At 35.3% G+C, this 22,829-nt stretch overlaps 1 long non-coding RNA gene across 6 annotated transcripts; it reads right to left on the bottom strand.

The window, feature by feature from the left end:
• Positions 1-1,117: 1,117 nt before the first annotated feature.
• LOC127860452 (uncharacterized) lies at positions 1,118-22,365 on the bottom strand. 6 transcript variants are annotated; one of them, XR_008039800.1, is made up of 10 exons: positions 22,137-22,365; positions 21,163-21,236; positions 16,216-16,381; positions 13,135-13,376; positions 12,122-12,254; positions 10,954-11,081; positions 10,419-10,533; positions 8,538-8,683; positions 4,606-5,248; positions 1,118-4,561 (listed from the first exon to the last, which is right to left on the bottom strand). It is a non-coding gene; the product is annotated as an uncharacterized LOC127860452 (long non-coding RNA). The 6 variants fall into 6 exon arrangements; XR_008039801.1 differs by lacking the exon at positions 10,954-11,081 and adding an exon at positions 12,549-12,661 and having other exon boundaries at positions 22,137-22,364; XR_008039802.1 differs by having other exon boundaries at positions 10,954-11,049; positions 22,137-22,364.
• Between the last annotated feature and the right edge of the window lie 464 nt (positions 22,366-22,829).

Genomic DNA, 22,829 nt, shown 5'->3' with positions numbered 1-22,829 from the left:
AGACGCAGTTTTTTTCCACATATTCAAATATCATCCGCGTCATGCGAAAATCGGTCTTATGGCATATGCGGCCAGAGTAGCTCAAGCCAAGCCTGTGCACTTTCCCATCAATTGCTACGCTTTCCGCTTTAAAAAAGGCACGCAAGGTTTGATAATAACTCCATAGTAGTTTATTCAGTATTCATATTCTTACAAGACTGTGCGATTGCGCAGGCCTGGCTGAAGCTACGTTGGGATCATATTGCATAAGATCAATTTTTGCATGACCCGTGTACAAATCTCATTGCGTCTTATAAATAGAACATCTAAGCACAATACTTTCCGATAGAAAAGTTAAATTCACCTTGTGTTGTTTATAGCAAACTGGCAAATGTCCGTAGACTATTTTGACTTGCATACGTCACACATGTGTGGTTAGATAATTAACGATTTTCCTTCTTCATGTATCATAGGCACTCTACTATTAGGTAGTTCTGTCTCACAATACAAGAAAAATGGCATTTACCGATAGGTTTTCATAAATGTCTTTCCCTAAAATGTGTGTTATTTGATATATTGAAAACAATACTGTGTTATCAACAGAGAGTAGTCTGCATTTGCAAATTTTGCTTTGACCAATAGCATGCAGCTATTCTGGCGACATGACTTCGTCAGCATCAAATTGCATCACAGCAGTTCTCAAATTTTCGGATTTACCAGCATGATTTAGTAAAATTATTATTATTGACAACGTCTCAAAAACGTCTCTGTCACCATGAAGAAAAGTGTGCAAACGTCTTAGTGGTGTCTTTCCTTAAAGCGATTTCCTTAACGTTACGTCAAGTTTATACTGAATGCAAAGACGATGGTGTGCTCAAGTCTTAATCCAGTCATTGTTACCATTTTCACATTAGAGACCCATGTGACATTGACACTTTACCGGAGAAATCCAAAATCAAACGATATTAAATCTCCGCGAACGCCAATTACAATGTGAAAGCTCTTAATGGAATATTTCATAAGATATTGACTGTAAACCAATGTCGACCAAAGTATGACGGCGAACTAATGGACGGATAGGCCAAAATCAATATGTCTCCCCTAGTTTGAATAGGGGAGCAAATATAGTACTAATACAACGGTTCATAGTATTTTTATTTGAATTCACAACACTTTTTCACAGTACAATATTTTTCCCATTTAAATGAGATAACTTGTAGTTATCTACTTTAAATAGTGTGCAGGAACAGACTTGGATCAGCAAAAACACATCACAAACATAAACATGTAAATCTCTTTAAGTCACATAAACTATATTATTTCCATAACAAATTCAATGTTTAAGCAATAACTTGTACACTAAATAAATGCAACATTTTGCACATAGAGACCCTCATAACCATACTATTTCTTAAAGATAATTCAGATCCAAATTATTTTAAAAAGATAGTTCATGCATATCGCATGCATGACATATCTTGCGTGAAGTTCTGTCTTACATTGTTTAACAGCAATCTTTTCCCCAGCTACTCTGCAGTTAAATGTTTACTGCCATCTTTCAAGATGTCAACCTTAAGTTTCTAACATTCAAGCAAACAATGTTTTCCCTACCGCACATTCAAATAAATATTCACAAATAAAGTCATAGGAATTTAGGTGCCCACATAGAAAATCAATAAATGGTGTTGATTTATTTAGAGAGCATAGCATTGCACAACCGAAATATTTAGTATACTTTAACCTCTACGGACTTAACACTGGTTAGTAATGATGGATAAAACAACATGAATTGTGTAATGTGCTTTGTCTAAACCATACACTGCATGTAGGCAAGAATATAAACACTCCAATTTAATTAGCTAGACAATGCAAATGTATGAAACTTAATTTAACAGATAACCTGTATATAGTTTAGATAAATATTTTAACATTATTATAAAATACTATTTACAGTAATTTAACTTTAAGGACTATGAAGACATAAGTCAGAAATATGCACACACAACTGTGCAATAAATAAGAGAGTTTTTAATCAATATAAGGTACACAATTAATTTATATAAAGCATTTAATAAGTTTCTATAAAGTTTATATAAACCCTATATTTACAAATGCAAAATGTTCATTTGGAAAAGATGAAAATATTTACACATTAATGTAAAAATTGCATCTCAAAGTATCAATTAAGTTCAATGCAAATATGCTTGTATGGTAACAATTGTTTGATATGCATTTAAATTAACGCAAAATGTAATTTTATTTTCTATGTATCAATATGATTAATTTGAAACATTTCACACAATTAACAAACATCAAGCTATTTTCAGCTGTTAAGCAACAGAACAACAATGTTTCATGCTTTCAATTACAGTTCATTATACACAATCACATGTTTAAGGAAATATGGTCAAACTGTTACACAAATAGTAAACTGCCGCTATCATCAGCCATAAGTCAATTATTATCATGTATAATATAAATATAAGTACAATATAATTGCTATAATATACACATGTCTTTAACAGACATTTTTTTTAGCAGAAAATTTCCTTTATCGTCGCAATTGCAAAACTGTAAGCATTGTATGGAAAACTAAATTTTATGATTTCAAATAAATGCCATTATATTTTTATTACACATGTTTTTTAACAATGAGTATCATATTGTACCATAACTATTAATTCATTGAACAGACGTATATTAGTTTAGTAAGTATTCCACAAAACCCCAATACAAACTGATGGCTGAGTATTAAGTGTGTCATATTTTTGATAGCTGTATGAATGCACTTGTTATGTTGAGAGATGAACAAAATCATTATCTAACAAGGGATACAACTTTTTTTCAAGCAAAAACATCCCTCTATCTTGCTTAAAAATATTCATCACTCTCGCTTGATTTGCAATTGACTGATTTCCAAGTTGAATATATTAATTTTTCTTAAAATAATGCAAAATAAAGTTAAACCAATCTTTCAATAGTTGCTTGACTTTATTAAGTGAAAGGCATTACATATACTAGTAACAAGATATTCCTATTGTCTAAAGGATATTGGCCTCTTCAGAATGTGTTGTTCTGTATCATTAAGAAAGTTTTAAATGAGCATCTCCACAAGCAATGTTTGTTTTATTATCTGGCACCTAAAAGATGTACATGATGAAAATTGTTTGTATAAATAAATGTTAACAGCAAAAATCAAAATGGCAACAATAAACACATGATTTTCATTAACAATACAATCATTTCGCAATCGCTCTATATACAAATGTACTGACCGATATACACATTGATCAAGAATTCTTGGTCAGGTTAATCTGGTCGTCTAAATGTCTATACACAAACATTTAAGGCATAATTAACTTTACAAAAACAAAAAATAACTATCATAACTTTAGACATTATTCCCACATCTTATATTTTCGTTTTTAAATGCTTAGTTTTAAAACATATAAAGCATTTTAAGCAACAAAAAGGTCATTATTAAATCATGTTTAAGTAAATTAATAAATAACTGGTAGTAAATACCGAATAGACAATTTAAGGAAGATTAAATGATTTTGTCTAAAATTAATCAATATTGTCTTGAAATACTAACATAATAAACAAGATGCTTGACAAAAACACCTGACACCAATGGGCACACTTAAGAGTATCAAAGCCATAGCATGAAAATTCTCCACCTGTCTAAACAATGTGTTTAACTTACTACCACCTCTACATTACATGTTAAGCCAAAAAAAAAACTGAAGCATGTCTCATTACAAGAAAAGAATACATTTTCTTTCAATTTTGTCAAAGTTACCAGCATCATTTAAACAGCTTTGACTAATGTTAACATCAACAGAGACATATATTTAGTAACATTATATTTTCCTTAACATTTCCAAAATAAAATTTCATAATACAGACACAGTAATTGGATAGACTTGCTAATTTTGCTCTTAAAATAATATTGTTCATTATTGCTTTTATCAAGTAATCTAAATCTTTTTATACTGAGTATTTGAATATAGTTCATAAAAGCCTTTTACATAAAATGACTATCAGCATCATAGTTCCAATAAAACATGAACTATTGTTTTCTTTGAACACAACTTGGATGGTCACATAAAAACATGGCTGGCCACAAGACTGTCTGGATTTCCACTTTTTGTTGTGATTAGTCATTATGCGACTTCTGTCTGCATCAATTCATTAATTTTCCACCTGTCCCAATTTCAAAGATGAGACCTTCAATTGTACATGTTCACACCGGACACGGGGTATGTAGATACCTTCAATTGTACATGTTCACACCAGACATGGGGTATGTAGAGACCTTCAATTGTACATGTTCACACCAGACATGGAGTATGTAGAGACCTTCAATTGTACATGTTCACACCAGACATGGAGTATGTAGAGACCTTCAATTGTACATGTTCACACCAGACATGGGGTATGTAGAGACCTTCAATTGTACATGTTCACACCAGACATGGGGTATGTAGAGACCTTCAATTGTACATGTTCACACCAGACATGGGGTATGTAGAGACCTTCAATTGTACATGTTCACAACAGACATGGGGTATGTAGAGACCTTCAATTGTACATGTTCACATCAGACATGGAGTATGTAGAGACCTTCAATTGTACATGTTCACACCTGACATGGGGTATGTAGAGACCTTCAATTGTACATGTTCACACCAGACATGGGGTATGTAGAGACCTTCAATTGTACATGTTCACACCAGACATGGGGTATGTAGAGACCTTCAATTGTACATGTTCACACCAGACATGGAGTATGTAGAGACCTTCAATTGTACATGTTCACACCAGACATGGGGTATGTAGAGACCTTCAATTGTACATGTTCACACCAGACATGGGGTATGTAGAGACCTTCAATTGTACATGTTCACACCAGACATGGGGTATGTAGAGACCTTCAATTGTACATATTTTCACCAGACATGGAGTATGTAGAGACCTTCAATTGTACATGTTCACACCAGACATGGGGTATGTAGAGACCTTCAATTGTACATGTTCACACCAGACATGGGGTATGTAGAGACCTTCAATTGTACATGTTCACACCAGACATGGAGTATGTAGAGACCTTCAATTGTACATGTTCACACCAGACATGGAGTATGTAGAGACTAGCACATCTTAAACAGCATTTATATCTCTGAGCTTCTTCGGTATGACTGGGGTTAATATGATAACTGTAGCAACAGGCTGTCCTTCTGATTTGCCGGGTTGATTTCGTCAATGTCTGAAAAAAAGAAAGATTCATAACAGTAAATGTCAGTTTTTCATTTTATGTGTGTTACCCATGATAAACAAGTACAATAATAGCACTTTTATACATTGAGTTACATTAAAAGTTAATTATAACCACTTTACTACCAACTAACTTTAAGTCTCTCCATCAATCAGGAAATATGGGATGATATTCCATAAACATACATTTTTCCATTGGAAAAATATTTCCTTATCATTTACAACAATTAAGAAAGGGCCAGCTAGCCAATAGAAAATAAAACATGTTGAAAAGAGTTTTTCTGAGATGTCTGCTGTGAAGTAGGCAAAAAGTCACCGATGCAACCACATTTTACTTTTGACTGAAAACTTTACTACTATGAAAGAACAAGAGCACCGCATAACAGGTGCCACGCTCGGCTGCGAAAGCTTGTCAGAAATTATTATTTTTTGTTTAGAGATCACAGTGACCTTGACCTTTGACCTAGTGACCCAACAAGAGATGTGTTCGTCAGAAACAATGCCCCCTACTGCGCCGCTTTGAAATAAAATTTATATTTATCATTTGGCAGGAATAGAAATCATCTCCCTTTAAAGCTTATTACTTCCCTTGGGTTTTGTCCAATCCAACCGGAGGGGGGGGGGGGGGGGGGGTCTGTAGACAGTCAAAAATGATCAAATCAGACAACACTGACAACCTAGGCCTGTGGTTTATCAAAGAAATCATAGCCAGAGTTCATCATGTATCTATGGACATAAGTCCACTGGTATTTAATGAAAACTAGCATTTAAAAATAAGAACAGGTAGGAAATGATAACTATATCATTTAAAACAAGAAATGTGTTCGTCAGATCATGTATCTATGGACATAAGTCCACAGGTATGTAATAAACATGAAAGAAATGATAATTATATAATTAAAAAAAAACATTGACCAATCAATCATTTGAGTTATAAATAATCAAAATAATTAATCTGTACAGTAACTGTGAAAAGAACTTCCATTCTTGGTAAGGAAATATATAATATGCAGGGGTGGCGAAATCTAAAAAAACTATACTTGTCCACGAACAACCATTTAGGAAATTTAACTTGTCCGTTGCTAAACTTCACTAGTACGATAATGTTTATATAAATTATAAACCCATTTATTGATTAATGTTACAAACTGTGGAATATATCAAAATGAGTATGATTTGCTTGTTTTGTTTATAATTGTATTTCAATTGTACATTCATTATAGCAGTATATTATGAACAATATAAAGACTTTCTCAATGTTTAAATCTTGCGAAGCTAGTGTTATTAAAACATGTGCTGAACATAAGTACATTGTAATCTTAACAAATTAAACTAGTCCTATATGTGGACCTCTTCAGACTGAGGCTCGGCTACTGGTAGCAATTTGATTATATAAACTAGTAACCATTGAAAATCTGTTAGCCACGTTTCTTGAAAAGTTCTGGTGCGTTTACTTAGATAATATTTTTTATCATAATCTTTCTTAGTTTTTTGGGAGGTGGGCTGCTCAAAGCTTCGGGTTTCTGCTCTGTTGTTGAAGATTAAAAAAAAAGTTTCATCTTTACCATTAAAGTCGTCTTAAATAACAAGGTAGACCGTGTTTTTATTATCTTAGATTGATACTTTTTATTTCCGTCTGATTGTAAAAATAAAGAAACCAATCTGTACACTGTCTAACAGTCGGGCCGAATGTTGAAAATGCGGCATGCTCCCGGTCTCATATAGAATAAGGGAGATTACTGCGCAGGAAAGTGCACGTATTTTAGCTTGATTGCTCCGCAAATAGCACTGACAATGTAATCGCGTGTCAACATCCGGTTTTGTAAAACTTAATTACGGCTTTAATACAATGTAATTTTGTATACCTGGACGCGACTTTTAAAAAACTTGTTGTCCACGGACAACTTAATTGAAAAAAATCAGTTGCCCAGACAAGCAAATGTACGACTCAGGCAACTCGGACATTTGATTTCGCCACCCCTGATATGACATTTATAATTAAATAAATTACTTCCCTTGAAAATAATTGTCTCTAACAAATCTCTATTTTGAGTAGCAAATAATTAAAAGCCACTACCGTGACTGTAGATTCACCACTCAAAATGTGCAGCTCCATGAGATACACATGCATGCCAAATATATCAAGTTGCTATGTTCAATATTGATTAGGTATCTCCCTTTAAAGCTTATTACTTCCCTTGGATTTGTATTTTTTACCGTAGACCGTAAAGGATGACCTTGACCTTTTACCATGATGTGTTTGTCAGAAACAAAATGCCACCTTTTGCACCACTTTGATTTTTTTTAACAAAAATATATACGTTGGCAGGTCAGATAACTATGTCCATTTAAAGCTTATTACTTCCCTTGGATTTGTTTTTTGACCCTAGACCTTGAAGGATGATGTTCACCTTGAAATTTTACCACTCAAAATGTGCAGTTTTATGCGATACACATGCATGCCAAATATCAAGTTTCTATCTTCAATATTTAAAAAGTTAAGGCCAATGTTAAGGTTTTAGCACGACGCCTACGCCGGACGACGAGCTGGCTATGACAATAGCTCGGGTTTTCTCCGAAAACAGCCGAGCTAAAAATTAACCAAAACTAGAGCTTCGTCACAGACGTGACTAATACTCTACATGCCGCATTGACACTGAATATTTTGCATGTTGCCTTCACAAAAAAACAGCGGACACCATCCTTAATGTTTAAAATGCACTAAGTGACCCCGTGACCTAGTTTTTAACCCGGCAAGGCCCATGTTTGAACTTTACCTACACATCATCTTGATACAAATTCTAACCAAGTTTGGTGAAGCTCTGATGAAAACTACTTGAATAAGAGAGCGGACACTATACTTAATGTTTAAAACGCACTAAGTGATCCAGTGACCTAGTTTTTGACCCGGCATGATCCATATTCGAACTTGATCTAGAAACCATCTAGATACAACATCTGACCAAGATTGGTGAAAATCGGATGAAAACAACTTGAATTAGAGAGTGGACACTTAATACGAACCGACCGACTGACAAGCTCACTCCTATATACACCCCTAAACTTCATTTTAAGGGGAATAAACAAGAAGGAAAGTTCACATGATTGTAAATATGTCTGATTTTATCACACAAGAAGCAATACTTTTCTAGGTCACACATGACAAAAAAAAACACATCTGGATTGAAAGATGTATGGACACAAAAGGGTAAATCTACATGCACCCACCAATCTCTGAAAGTGAGGCCATGAAAAAGCATGCACATGACACGAAAACTCACCCAAGGTTCGCTCTGCATGATTTTCATAGACTAAGGGTTGTGAAGCATGGGGATCTCAGAATCTGGAGACGATGACCGCCGCTGGTTCACTTGCTGTGACTGCAAATGCTCCTGGGACATACTCATTGCTCTGCTTCCCAGGTTTTCTGGAATAAAAGTAAATCGTGCGTCAAAAAAATTAAAGACAATACTAGCGTTTTCAAGGACAAACAAAACTAATTTAAACCCGACAAAACACTTGTCAGTGTTTCGACCTTTCATATCGACAATGCCATGTCAAAATATTTAACTAGAGCCACGATGTTCTAGTGATGTAAAGCGATTTAAAAATGTGAAGGCAATTAAGCTAAAATAATTAGAGAGGAAAAACAAGTTCATTTTGGTTTATCACCAAACTTTTTTTTAAAGAATGTTTAAATAAAAACAAGAGCTCCACGGTCTGTGACAGATACCTCCCAAAACAGAGCCTTGACACCCACCACTCAATCCTTTGATGACATATCGAATGAATACCAATTTAACACCTAATGTCACAGTGACCTTGACCTTTGAACAAGTGACCCAAATTTCAATAGACGTCCTCTACTGTCTAAGACCGATGCACATGTTCAGTATCAAGCCAATTGGTCAATTTTTTTACAAGTTATTAATCGGACATGATTTTCGCATTTATTGCAACAGTGACCTTGACCATTAACCTAGTGACCTCAATTTCAATAGGGGTCATCTACCGTCCATGGCCAATGCACATGTGAAGTATCAAGCCAATAGTCAATTTGTTGACGAGTTATTGATCAGAGAGGATTTTCACACATATTGTGACTGTGACCTTTGACCAAGCGACCCCATTTTCAATAGAGGTCATCTACTGTCCAAGGCAAATGCATATGTGAAGTATCAAGCCAATTGGCCAATTTGTTGACAAGTTATTGATCAGAAATGATTTTCATAATTATTGTGACAGTGACCTTTACCTTTGAATTAGTGACCCCAATTTCAATAGAGGACATCTACTGTCCAAGACCAATGCACATGTGAAGTATCAAGCCAATATATCAATTTGTTGATGAGTTACTTATAGGAAATCAACTGGTCTACCAACACACCCAACGACAGACTGGCAAACATCCTGCAAAATAATATACCCCCTTTTCTTTGAAGTGGGGCATAAAATACACGTGGCGGGTTAACAAGAAAGGGTTTAAATATACTTGTTATAGAAAAAGTGTTATTAATATATGATGATTTACCAAATGCGACACTTTTTTATGTTCAGTACAAAAACAGAAACTAACGTGAGGACAGCTTAAAAGTCATTTGCATGTGTTTTATTTTGAAATCACTTGAATTTACAGGGTTTACATTTATGCACTGTTATTTTTTAAGGTAAAAAATAACATTAAATACATTGATATAGCGACTCATCTGAGAATACGCCAAAGACAAGTGCAATTATGACAGCTTGTTTATTGCAATAGACATGTGCACAGGTCGGTACTGGATTAGTCTCTTTATAGGCAGGGCTCTACTTCTAATAGGGGTCTGATGCAAAGTCGGATACACACTCTTTTTAATTGCATCCATACAAACTGACAAAAAGTATGGTGGAAAAAAAGTGTCAGATTGTGTGCAATGTTATAGATTAATTTAATATTTTAAATTGATTTATGACAAACGAAATGTCCTGTTGATATTCGACACACATTTGCATTTTTTAGAAACAAACAATTTACTGGCTGGCTGATGTTGAACAAAAATATTGTAATAATTGTTTTCATATTTTTTCTTCAGTGAATAATATCAAATCTATATTTAAACTATATAAATATATATAATAACCAAAGTAAATCATATAATAATTAGGTTTAAAATAACCCATACAAGCAGGTAAGCTGCTGGAAATTCTCGTATTGTATCTTGGCTTCCTCTGCTGACGTGAGGACACTCATTTCATCCCTGCAGTCTCGGATGTCATGTTGTGAAGTAATCTTCTTTACTGAAAATTATATAAAATATTTTAAGGGAAATGTTTAAAGATATATTCCTGTTCTGTAATCAATTCGTTTACAGTAAAACAATGGAGCAATATTTTTAAGTATTTTCCTTTCTGTAGAATTTCTGTTCACTGTCAGTGATTGAGCAATATTTAAATGAACATGTTTCTGTTGATGCCCTGTTTTTAGTCATTTTGACAAATGTGTATGTGTTTTTCTTTTGACCTTGCAGTCAAGGATAACCCATGAAAGTGCAATCATTTATTTCTAATGGGGTCCTTGGTTTATGCTGAATAGACAGCAAGCAGAAGAGACAGTATTGAGATACAAGGAATCCGGGTGCAATACCCTAGCTCTTTGCGAATAGATCCCTTGGTTTTTTTACGTGCTCAGTGTATAGAACCGATACACGCAAGAATTACCTGGGTTTTATACCAGTGCATCTCTAGATGGGTGGGAAACACTTGAAGCATTTCTGCAATTTCCAGTGCCCAGGCCAGGAATTGAACCGGGGACTTCTGAATTGGTAGACCAGTGTGTTACCACTTGACTACCGCACCACCCGTATACAAATACAAAATTGTAACAAGGGCTGTTTGTAAAACATGCATGCCCCCCATATGGGCTGTCCGTTGTAGTGGCAGCCATTGTGTGAATACGATTTTTGTCACTGTGACCTTGACCTTTGACCTAGTGACCTGAAAATCAATAGGGGGTCATCTGCGAGTCATGATCAATTTACCCATGACGTTTCATGATCCTAGGCATATGCGTTATTGAGTTATCATCCGGAAACCATTTTACTATTTCGGGTCACCGTGACCTTGACCTTTGACCTAGTGACCTGAAAATCAATAGGGGTCATCTGCGAGTCATGATCAATCTACCCATGAAGTTTCATGATCCTAGGCGTATGCATTCTTGAGTTATCATCCGGAAATCATTTTTCTATTTCGGGTCACCGTGACCTTGACCTTTGACCTAGTGACCTCAAAATCAATAGGGGTCATCTGCAAGTCATGATTAATGTACCTATGAAGTTTCATGATCCTAGCCCCAAGCGTTCTTGAGTTATCATCCGGAAACCACCTGGTGGACGGACCGACAGACCGACCGACATGTGCAAAGCAATATACCCCCTCTTCTTCGAAGGGGGGCATAAAAAAAATACACATGTTAATAGATTTACGTAGTGATGCCCTGTTCTGCAGTCATTTTGTTTACAAATACAGATGGAACAATATAATATAACTTGGTCATCGAGTTTTCAATATCATTTTTCAAACATTATTAAAACCACAACAACACAGTATGTGGAATAACCTAAAGTAATTAATATACAAAATTAAGAAAGAAAATTATAAAAAACTGCCTTCTTTTGGGTTTTTAACTGAGATTATTAATATTATTATGTATTAAAAGCAGTAAAAGCAATTTGCAATACCATACTGCAAATATTGGTATTCTTTGTAGTTATATGTTTGTATGTTTTTTTAAATATGTAGCCACTTTTAAATGTGCTTTAGTTTTGTCAGTCGGGTCAATCAAACTACTCATACAATCTGTGAACAAGTACCTTTAAAACCTTACATGTTCTTACTGCAGAGACTATCTAAGCCCAAGTGACCGTCAACCTGACCATTAGGTGTGTACAAGGGCAAGGTCACAGTCCTGTTGGAGGTTTTCATCGCAAGGCACTGGGTGGTTTTGGGCGACCCTCAACCTGGTAAGTAAAAGAGAGGAAAAGTGATTAAATCAAACAATAAATCAAAGCATGGTCAATATATCAATATGTTAAAATATGTTTGGAAACGAATTTTTGATAATGAATGAACATTATAAAGAAAATCATTCTTTAATTTGTGCATGAACACTTGTATTAGCTACCGTTCATATGTGTGAGTGTTGTTGATGTATTGTGTCATATACAATTATGATCATACACAGGAATCAGCAAATATCTTCTACAACTCCATTTTGTTTTATTAAAACAATCCATGTCGAGTGGACAACACACCGTGGCAAAAAGGTAGCTCAAACGTGGAAGACAAATCGCTGCTTTGAGGACATGGCTTGGTTGATAGGATACTGCTAGACACTGACCAAGATCCGTCAAAAGACAAATATATTCTGGAATATTTGTCATTTTGCAAAATGATTGTTCCTTCATCAAACATTATTGATTACAAGTGATACAAATGCTTTATGCTTTCTTTTTTTATTAACAAAAATATTCACACAACTGTGGGCACAATGCCAGTTAATAACCTTGAAAAGAATATAAGTTACACAGCCTCTGAATTCCCATGTGAGGTGAGATACAAAGATATTAATTTGATCTTGTGCAAAAGTTACTTGGCCAATGATAAGTAAGGGCTTTGTCACAAGATGACCATCTACCAATCAAACCCAGACTTCATGGGGTTCACAAAACTGAAGTATCAATGTAATCCCTTGAGAAATGTAGATGTGGTTTGATAAAATTGTTTTACATAATATGCAGACAAAACGCCCATCTGACTAACCAACTAACAGAAAATTGATTCAAATACATCCTTTCTAAGACTTGGTTTGCGGGTTTTAATAAAATTATCATGCATTACCATCCCCAACTTGAAGGTCATGTTATCCACTGTTGCTGTGAGATTAAGATGTTCAAAGAGCATTGAGAGCATAGGTGCATCATGAACCTGACCCCCACGGCTGAGGCTACTGCTGGAGCCCAGACGGTTTGACATTCGGCCTGGAATCCTGTTTCTCTGAAGGGTCACGTTGATGCATTCACATTGTTTATTAGCTTGGCCAGATTTTCAGGGAAGGGTGCTTTGTAAATTGACATGTTTTCCTGTAAAATAAAATAGCAACAACGTGAAACAGTTGCATCAGCACGAGATTATCCTATTCATCTCAACAAGGTCATTTTAAGTAGGCAAGTCACCATTTGACATGAAGTTAGACACAGGGCATAAATTCTACAAAGCATTGCACAGTTTTGCAATGTGAGCAGTACACCGAAAGATATGTAAATTGTCAAGAAAATTACGCCAAGTGCATAAATTATTATGGTATTTATGCTTAGACAGGGCTCATTTTTTTCACTCAGTTCATAATCAAAACAAAATTAACAACGAGAATGCCAACAACATACGCCTGTTTAGAAAACTGTGTTACAGTGATTGTGAGTGCAATGGCAGACAAGTTTAATTTGGTCAAATTGTGTTCATTAAACAAAAACATATGTTGAAAGTGCTAAAGTCGATCTGGCTGCTAACAAAACTTTGACGAGAGATTATGATAAACAAGGGCTGTTTGTAAAACATGCATGCCCCCCATATGGGCTGTCCGTTGTACTGGCAGCCATTGTGTGAATACGTTTTTTGTCACTGTGACCTTGACCTTTGACCTAGTGACCTGAAAATCAATAGGGGTCATCTGCGAGTCACGATCAATGTACCTATGAAGTGTCATGATCCTAGGCGAACGCGTTCTTGAGTTATCATCCGAAAATCGTTTTACTATTTCGGGTCACCGTGAGATTGACCTTTGACCTTAAAATCAATAGGGGTCATCTGCAAGTCATGATCAATCTACCTATGAAGTTTCATGATCCTAGGCATATGCGTTCTTGAGTTATCATTCAAAAATCATTTTACTATTTCGGGTCACCGTGACCTTGACCTTTGACCTAGTAACCTAAAAATCAAGAGGGGTCATTTGCGAGTCATGATCAATCTACCTATGAAGTTTCATGATCCTAGGCATATGCGTTCTTGAATTAAATCCGAAAATCATGTTACTATTTCGGGTCACCGTGACCTTGACCTTTGACCTAGTGACCTCAAAATCAATAGGGGTCATCTGCTAGTCATGATCAATCTACCCATGAAGTTTCATGATCCTAGGCGTATGTGTTCCTGAGTTATCATCCGGAAAATTTTTTACTATTTCGGGTCACCGTGACCTTGACCTTTGACCTAGTGACCTCAAAATCAATAGGGGTCATCTGCGAGTCATGATCAATCTACCCATTTAGTTTCATGATCCTAGGCATATGCGTTCTTGAGTTATCATCCGGAAACCATTTTACTATTTCGGGTCACTGTGACCTTGACCTTTGACCTAGTGACCTCAAAATCAATAGGGGTCATCTGCGAGTCATGATCAATCTACCCATGAAGTTTCATGATCCTAGGCGAATGCGTTCTTGAGTTATCATCCGGAAACCATTTTATTATTTCGGGTCACTGTGACCTTGACCTTTGACCTAGTGACCTCAAAATCAATAGGGGTCATCTGCAAGTCATGATCAATGTACCTATGAAGTTTCATGATCCTAGGCCCAAGCGTTCTTGAGTTATCGTCTGACAACCACCTGGTGGACGGACCGACCGACTGACAGACAGACCGACATGAGCAAAGCAATATACCCCCTCTTCTTCGAAGGGGGGCATAAAAATATTATCACCAATTATCATGATGATCCAATGTTTTGAAATATAGAGCAGATAGAATGTTAAAGGCAAACCACTAAAAGACGCCACATTTTTACCCATAGTAAATAATTTTTAATTACTATTAAACCCTTATAATTACAACACAAAGACTTTTAGTTAACATAGGCTGAAATATCACAATTGTCTAACTTGCTATTGTATCTGGTTTCATTTTTGTTTAATGGCATCATTTAATGCGTCATTTTGCCATAGACAGATGAAAACAAACAGTCATTATGGAAGTTAAAAAGTCAACCACCCGCCTCCCAAACATAACCTACGCTGCTCGGGTTCCGGTAAATGCCAACGGTAACGTCATATTTACTGTGTAAAGGTTGGCACAAAATAATGATGTAATTTCGCAACAAGGGAATTGAACAATAAAATGGTAATACAAATAAATGAGTTTATAATTTGTAGATGCATTTGGTTCATCGAGCTATGAAAAAGTCACATGGACAGAATCATAATGCCACATGTATATGAATATTCACAAAATTGAGCCTCACTCCGTGAAAATGGGGTTAAATGTATATAGGATATATGTTGGATTCGATGGAATATCGATTTTATTTCACGAGTGATCATATAAAATAATATTTTCACATGTGGCGCAGCCAGGCTGCGGGAGTGAAAACATGCATTTTTTATGATCACAAGTGAATTAAAATATATATTCCATCAAATCCAATACATTTTCTTTTTATTTGATGCTTTTTTACCGCTTATTAATATTGTAAAAGAGATAAACTTGATAATTTCGCTGAATTTATGACGTCATTTAGTCGAAAAAATGACGTCATTTCACCGTAAAACTGAAAAATATCGATATTTTTCACTGTTATTTTTCACTGTTTAAAACAGTGAAATACCAGTTTTATTTCACTGATATTTCTCTTTAAACCACCGGAAAGCATAGAATAAATGTATGTAGAGTATTGTCTCAAGTTAGCCTGTGCAGTTCTCACGGGCTAATTACTGACGACAATCCGCCTAAGCTAGATTTTTGCCAAAAAGACTTCCTTTATAAAAACAAATACCGTTACAGCTACAAGTGTTAACCCAGATAAGCCTGCGTGGACGACACTTTAAGCACATGTTCAAGCCTCAATTGTTATTATTCGCTCAAATATTAAAAAAAAAACATTCACCAAAGGTGAATCTCCAATTTAATTTTCTCAAGTCTCATACATTTGAAAGCCTTCGTCAATCGAACTGTTGATTGCTGAATTTTAAGTGTTGTTGTTGCTGGTGCTGCTGATGTTCCAATTAAGGCTGAAGCAGCAATTTCATGTCAACTCTTTCTCTCTTTTACACTTCAACTTCAGCTTTTGTTGTTGCAAGAGAGACTGAGGACCTTTGAACATAGAATGAGTAGAAAACATACATTTTGTTTTAAAATTAAACACCTGCACCCGATTGTATAAACAGTTAAACCGGCGGTTAACCACATACCGGCGGTTAAAAGTCGGTAACAGGTTGGTTACTGGTCGGTAAGCGTTTGTATAAAATTTGGTTAGTTATACCGATCGGTTAAAACCCAGTTAAAACATACCCTGCTTCCCTAGGTGGGTAAGTACAAGTAACCGAGAGGTAACTTACACAAAATGGCCACGGCGCGCGACATTATAAAAGCTAACCATCGACGACCTTCACAATTTCGACGAGTTAACAGACAATTGCAGCGACTGACACTTTATTTGACTTAATTTACAGGGCAATACGATTTCCGACTTCGGACGACGAATTTAAGGATGCACAGAACATGTTACTTATATTCTGTTATGGGTATGCCGTGTGTGATCCGATGCATCAATGGCGCCCATGTTAAAATCATTTCTCCAAGAACAGGGAACAACAAAAGTACAAACAAAAAAACGAAACACGTTCGAACTAGTATCTTACCTTTAATAATCCTTTAAAATCCATAAATAATCCATTTAATTCAATGATTGACGAGTTTGCATCCAGGGTCTTTGATAATTATTTTAACATAGTAAAATAAAGACCCTTATGCCATCATATCATTATATTCACATGAGAACTCAATAAACTTTCTTCTTTGTCACACGCTACGTCATGTACTCTATGTACATTACTGCTGTTAAAATGAACCGGAGCAGTTTATCAAATGTGTCGTGTTCTGAGAAAAAAGGGCATAATGCATGTGCTTAAAGTGTCGTCCCATATTAGCCTGTGCAGTTCGCACAGGCTAATCAGGGACGACACTTTCCGCTTTTATGACATTTTTTGTTAAAATGAAGTCCCTTCTTAGCAAAAATCATTTTTATGCGGAAAGTGTCGTCCCTGATTAGCCTGTGCGAACTTAACAAGCAAATATGGGACGACACTTTACGCACATGCATTATGTCCAGTTTTCTCAGAACACGACACAAATAATAGCCGTTGGTGAACTCGGTTGCATTTGAAGATTTCTGCATACAAAGATATATTTAAACTTGAACAATGTTTTATTTGTCTATGGTATATTCCCTTATTGTACAAGAAAGTAATTAAGTTCATTGTAAACATAAGCCAAATTAGAAGAATAGTCTAGCATGTTACGGCGACCATGTATAATTTTTATGTCTTTGTAAGCACTCTCTTGCAGTTCGGAAGCACCAGGGATTCCGCCAAATGATGCAAATCCCGACATCATTATCAATTTGTCCCTGGTCATTTTGATGAACTCATAGTTAAAATTTACACTTTATTTTATTGTGAATTTATTTGTAAATTAATTTGATAAAAAAAATACATGTCGCTGTTTATAAGCGTGACACTTCGCGCGAAAATTACGTCATTAGAAAATGCATTGTGGGAATGTTTTGGTTAAAGTTACCGGTGGTTAAATTCCACTATGCGCGGTTAGGTTACTTTGCGGTATATCGTGTTTATACAATCGAGTTACCTTGAAGGTTACTATACCTGAATAACCGCAATCTTACCAATGTTTGAATGCTACCGAGCGGTAACTGTAACCAGCGTTTATACAATCGGGTGCATAAGTATTTTAAGTACACTGAACAACACAACACACAACATATTTCTTTAATGCAAAAATTATCTTTAAAAACATCAATAAGTTCCTTAATTGAAAGCAATCCAATATATCCTTCTTTGAAAATAATTTGCATCTTGCTTATTGAAACAAGAGTCAGGATGACCCTGAAGACTTACCTTAGTTCAACTTAAAACTTTGGTAGAAGACTTGAAGTTTCAAAAATGGCCTTGATAATGTAAAAATAAACATTCTGACCCAGTTTGAACATGATTGAGTCATACATGTGGCTTCTAGAGTGGTATTAGATTTAACTTATTTACCTTGTTAATGGAAAGATGTGACCCGATTTCAAAGTTGTTCTCGACAAAATACAAAAATCATTCATATGAAGTTTTATGGAGATTGAGTTGTCAATTTAGTTATCTAGAGTGGTAACAAGATATTGAGAACATTTGAACTAGTGACCTAGTTTTTGAATGCACATTATGTGAATTTAATGTCCAGCATTCAATATCGACATTCTGACCACGTTTCACCAAGAATGAGTTATTAATGTGAGTTCTAAAGTGAAAGAAGGTTTTTAAAGATTGTACCTGGTGACCTAGTTTTTTAATGAATGTTACATTGAAACAAACTAAGCCTCGTACATTAAAATCAGGGCTAAAGATAATTTTTTGGGTAATTGGGTTTTTCACCCCCTGTTTTGACAACAATAGGGTTTTTGTAAATTCAATAGAGTTTTAGCAAAAAATTTAACCCCCTACTGTTGAGCTTAATTGGTTTTTTCACCCCCGTTTTTTTTTTAACTCCATTGGGTAATTTAGGGAATGACATATATAATATAATAAAAATCTACTAAGATTACTATATTATTATGTGCATGTGAAAAATAAATATAGCAACATTAGTTAGTTTACTTTTCATGTTTGTGCATTATGTACATTTTATAACTCCACTTTCCATATCAATCACCAGCCACGGGTGTTTGTTTCGCCACTTTATTAAAGTTTTTTCACTTACACTCCCCATAACGTGTATTTTTTGGTTCAACAACCTCATTCAAAATCTCCGATAATAACGGGCGAACTAAATTCTCGGGAGAAATGATCACATCTTTCAACAGATCGTTCAGCAAAGCAGCACAGAAGCTTTCGGTTTTCCCAATATTCTGGCGTAAATACCTGTCTTAGGTGTTTGTTTGTGTGACGATTCTCTTTCTACAGCCATGAGTGGCCATTTTGATATTTTAAGACAATGAAAGTAGAAATCGGACAGGTCTACGAATAATTACAGTAATTTACCCCAAAGGTTGATAACCGCTGGAAAGACTGCCTTCTTTTCTTCATAGGACAGAATATAAACTATTCGGTACATTTTTGTATGGGATATAACCAGTCTTAAAAAATACGCCCGGTGTTTGTAAGAATTGCGTTTCGTGACGCAAGGTTTTTGCGGGAATTACGTTATTACATTTATATTTGCGTTTTTGTACGCTTGATTTTGAATTTAATTATGTTTTTGGTTATTTTAATTGTGTAATAACGCACATACGTTGTTATCTATAGCCCTGATTAAAATATAAACATTTTGACCAAGTTTCATCAAATTGAGTCATAAATGTTGCCTCTGGAGTGGTTAGAAGGTTTTTTTAACATTTGACCTAGCACATCTACTGAACTCTAAATTTTCATAGACATTGTCAATATAAGCATACTCACTAAGTTTTATCAAGATTATGCCATACATGTTGCCCCTGTAGTGGCATCAAGGGTTTTGAAAGATTTGATTTGGTTACATGGTTACCTAGTTTTTGGATGCAAGTGACCTAGATATTGTCCAGATAATAATTCTTACGAAGTTTCATCAAGATTGGATTAACAAATAAGGCATTTAGAGTGGTAACGAGCCAAAAGTTGACCAGGCATACACACAGCACAATGCTTAACATAGGGTTATCACAATTGCTTTACAGAGCACTTTATGCTCAAGTAAGCTTAAAAAAGATCTTTAAATGTGTTAATGTGTATCACATATCACTTACAAGTCTTCTTGGGGCTGTAGCAATAAAATAAATTCCTGATGTTGTCAATACAAAGCTTTTTATACTACTACTATTATTGCATACAATTACAATCACATTATTGGTTAGTAAAGTTGCAATCGAGATCTCCACAAAAATACAACCCATCTAATGCAAAGGCACAAACACAAGTGACCCCTTCATATATAAATGGCAGGTTTATTACGATAATTACCTTTCATAGGGAACATGATTTTGTAAACAGATACAAAGTCAGTTTGATTTAGGCCTATAGATAATTTGTATGTTGTTGTTGTTGTTTTAAAAGAGCTCTTGATGGTCAATTTAACCCTCAATTTGAGGGTTTAGCAGGTAACTGTTGTATATCCTTCACATTTGTATTGTTCAAGATGCAATTGTTTCACGCTTAACCCTAAAATTGAAATAAGATATACTGGTCAATTAAGTGAAGTGCAGAAAACTGAGTTTGCATTTGGGTATTAACAATTTGTTAGAGCTTGATTGCAAATCAGGGACAAAACCTTTTCATGTAGTAGAGAAACCTTAAACAAAAAATCCCTAAAAGTGAAAAGTGTCGTCCATTATTAGCATTATTAGCCTGTGTAGACTGCACAGGCTAATCTAGGGCGAGACTTTAAGCAGCACATGCATTAAGACTAGTTTTCCCAGAATGAGTCTTACTATGAATGGGTCTCATGGATGGTCATGGTCACAGCTGTGCCACAGTGATCCCTTTTCCAATGGCAAGGCACTACCTCAGTTTTTGTATATAAATTTGTTTGAGGCTGTTATTCGGCCCCTATTTAAACGTAACAACGTATACATTTTTTTCCAAAATGACTGAATACAATTAACAATTTAAGGATTCCAAAACAAATTTACAAAAATGCATTTTCCTATTCAGCTCTACAAGTTGAACCATAGTAAATATAATATTGAACACATTTTATCCTAAATGTTAAAGCAATTCTAAGCAAAAACAACCACAACACCAATGTCACCATTTTATTTAAAACAACACAGTTTTTTCCAAATCCAAAGAGCCCCAGTCCCCATTCCTAAAGTGGTGAAACTAACTATTACAGGGACTTACCTGTTGAGATGTAGTGCCTGAGCTGGAGTTGGGTAACATGGTTCTCTGGGCCTGAACTTGTGAGGGAAAGGCCCCTTAGAACAGATAGAAAGATCTTTAAAAATCTCAGACATGTATTCAATGCAATCAGAAATGACATAGTACATGGACCAAATATGAACCCAAGGGGCGTTGTGGTTCATCCAAATGTTTTTCGAAGGTTTTACCTGTATCAGTCAATGACCACTAGGGCCAGGTGTATTAATCAAACAAACTCTGTAGAGAACCTCTAGATTATGTTCCATACCAAATATATAACACTTGGGCTTTAAAGTTGATTTGTTGTCCCTAAATATGTTTATGTAAAACTGGAATATCCTAGGGCTAAGCCAGTGTTGACCCCAGGGATATAATTTGGTAACATTTTTACAGGACTCACTTACACTGTTCCACACCAAACATTAAACCTCTTGGCTATGGGTTTCAAAAAAGAAGAAAAAATTGAACACCCAAGGAACATTCCTGTGAGATTTCATTTAACTCTGTCAAGTGCTTCAGGAGCATATGTCTCTTGAAAAAAATTTGACAAACACAAAAACATCGCAAAAGGATGAACAACAGATACCATGGTATCCAAAATGCATCCAAAGTTTCAGGTCTCTAGTAGCAAAAAATATGACTAAATGACAAAAAAAATCAGAAAAAGGGGCTATCACTTCAATTATGTCAGAGATATCAAATCAAAATATGGAGGTTCACAAGTTTACGTGCTTTTTGATATAAATGCAAAGTTTCAATCCCTCTAGCACAATACTTTTTGATCTATGGCGGCCACAAAAGGGTAAGAGATGGAAGGAAGCATGGAAGGACAGACAAAATAACGGATGAGGGCAAATCTTCATACCCCTCCTTACCTCATATAGTGGGGACATTAATATCCATATTCTTCCAAAACTTATTTGAATGACTGTGATACTGTTTGCATAACAACCTACCTTGTAGATGAGGTAGTCTTGGCCTCTAAGCAGTGAAGTTTGGAGTCCCATGGTTAGACTGGCTGTACCCTGGGGGTAGGAGCTTTGCCCAAAATTCCTGACCCAAGAGCTTGACGCCTTTACCAAGGCATTGTCCATGGATGTGGGAGCCCAACTGACCAGAGGGCCTGTTGTTGTTCAGCTGTGTAAAGATGTGTGATTACATGGGGTCCTGCAGGAAAATCCAGGAATTTTATCATATTTTAATAGACCTCTACACAAATAAAAATGCATTTTAGTCGTAGCAGTGTGGTCATTAAATTAACCTTTTCCTGGATCAATTTAGTGCATATACTTATGCCAGTAACTGACAACTGCCATACTATAATCATTGAGAAAATGGACATAACAATTATTTCATGACCATTCAGTTAACAAGTTATGTGGCTGACTATATCCCAAAGCAAAATATGTTGTGTTTTTTAATTGTTAGAAGAAACTACATCTTCTAATCTGTATACAAATACTATAAGCTAAAAAGGTATCATTGCTTTCTAGTCAAACAAAAAGTTGTAACCATTGTGACGTAAACTATCATCCAATTCTGCAAGTCATAATATGTCGCATGATGTTATAGATTGTCTAAGTGTTGTAATTTTCAGTGAAATATGATACAAAATGTAGATGCACAACCTCATATGAGAATGAAACTAC

Source organism: Dreissena polymorpha, chromosome 15 (genome assembly GCF_020536995.1).
Source record: "Dreissena polymorpha isolate Duluth1 chromosome 15, UMN_Dpol_1.0, whole genome shotgun sequence".
Taxonomy (NCBI): Eukaryota; Metazoa; Mollusca; class Bivalvia; order Myida; family Dreissenidae; genus Dreissena; species Dreissena polymorpha.
This window is presented reverse-complemented; position numbering and strand designations above follow the sequence as displayed.